Source organism: Silene latifolia, chromosome X, assembly GCF_048544455.1.
Source record: "Silene latifolia isolate original U9 population chromosome X, ASM4854445v1, whole genome shotgun sequence".
NCBI classification, from domain to species: domain Eukaryota; kingdom Viridiplantae; phylum Streptophyta; class Magnoliopsida; order Caryophyllales; family Caryophyllaceae; genus Silene; species Silene latifolia.
The window spans coordinates 58,823,750-58,825,620 of NC_133537.1; the positions used below are offsets into that span (position 1 = coordinate 58,823,750).

Genomic DNA, 1,871 nt, shown 5'->3' on the forward strand with positions numbered 1-1,871 from the left:
ACATAAACTAACTCGATTCCACTACAACAATAATTTGCTTGCAACTATATAAACATGTTTGTATGATAACCACCATGAATCCTCTATGAACCCATGACACCCTAGTGCCTTAATCAATTGTTTACTCACCCTTATTTTACTTTCTTGTTTTACTTTCATTTCTTTACATTTCATTGTTAAGTAGCTTAGCTTGTTACTCAAATCTCTACCCAATATTGTAACACCCTAAGACATAGCTCTCTACAACCGATAACATAATTCAATACCCATCCTTTGGGATCCGACCTTTACTTACCACTCTACTAAGAGTAGTTTTTTTTAGATTATAAATATTGTTTTGATTGGTTACCTAAGACAACAAAGTTTTAGGCCGAATAAAAAATGTCGCCGTTGCCGGGGACGGTGTTCAATTGAATTGTTATCATTTGTTGTTTTTAGTTGTGTCTTTCTTAACCTTGGGGAAGTCAAACTCCTCAAGGTAGTTTTAATTGTTTTCTAGTTGTTTGATTTTTGCATGTCTAGGAGATTACAAGGTATACCTTTACCTATTGATCCCGAAATTGAAAGGACCTTGACCAACACTAGAAGAACCGTTAGAAGAACTTCAACAAGTTTGGGTATTGGAGAACTTGTGAACATTGGTGTTGTCCAATCGGATAGTGTTGAGTTTACCAAGCCTTTTGCAAGAGCAGGAGAGGAGAACCCAATTCAAAACCAACCACAAAATTAACCCACAATGCCTAAATTTTTATCTCATTCCGTGCCAACCGAGGAGAACCTACCAAATGGTACTCCTACACCACCACACCTAATCGGTAATTTCATTGCCAAATCCGCATTCATACAATTAGTTGAGAGAAGTCAATTTGGAGGGATGAATAGTGAAGATGCTCATCTACACATGGAAACTTTTTGTGACTATTGTGATGCAATCTCTCAAACAGGAGTGACTCAAGATCAAATTCGATGGGTGTTGTTTCCTTTTTCCTTGATCGGAGCTGCAAAACAATGGTTAAAGAGCCTAGACAAGGCTACCCTTGGAATTGATTCATGGAAGAAGTTAGCACTTGCTTTCTACAAGAAGTTATATCCTCCGGAGAAGACTAATATGTTTAGAGCCCAAATCACCGGGTTCAAACAAAGGGATGAGGAATCATTATATGAACCTTGGGAGAGATTCAAAGATAATTGTCGCTCTTATCCTCACCATGGACTAAGCGAGTTGTCCTTGTTCAACCGTTTTGGAATGGCTTATATGAAGACTCACAAAATGTGCTTAACATGGGCTCCAATGGGAGCTTCACCGAGGTTGATACTAACCAAACATGGGCGAAAATCGAAGAAATGGCGGTTCATAATTCCCAATATAGTAGGTCGAGAAAAGCCACTAGAGGAGGGATGCATGAGGTGGACTCTATCACACAATTGGGTGCTCAACTAAGTGCTCATATCAACACCATAAACTTGAAGTTTGAGAAGGCCATGGCGAAGCTTGATGAAGCTTCCCAATCACCCAAATAACATGTCAATGCTATGATGGCATCATCCTCAATCCCAAATGGAGTGTCTGAAAGTTGTGGAACCTTGGGACTTGATCAACATGAATGTAGGGGAACAAATGAACAAGTAAATGTTTTCCAAGCATACAAGAATGGCACCCCTTATTCCAACTATTACAATGAGAATACCAAATTCCATCCAAACCTCTCATACAAAAGCCAAAATGTCCAAAACCCTCAACCCACATACATACCACCTCCAATGAGAAATCCTACTCAAAGACCATATTACAATCAACCTAATGACCAAGCTTTTGATGACTAAAAAGCGGTCCTCCAAATGCAAAAGAGCCAACAATATTTCTTTGCAAA

At 38.9% G+C, this 1,871-nt stretch overlaps 1 non-coding gene across 1 annotated transcript; it reads right to left on the minus strand.

Annotated features, from left to right (window-relative positions):
- Nucleotides 1-1,108: 1,108 nt before the first annotated feature.
- LOC141625132 (small nucleolar RNA R71) lies at nucleotides 1,109-1,215 on the minus strand. The gene has a single exon (XR_012534928.1). It is a non-coding gene; the product is annotated as a small nucleolar RNA R71 (small nucleolar RNA).
- Between the last annotated feature and the right edge of the window lie 656 nt (nucleotides 1,216-1,871).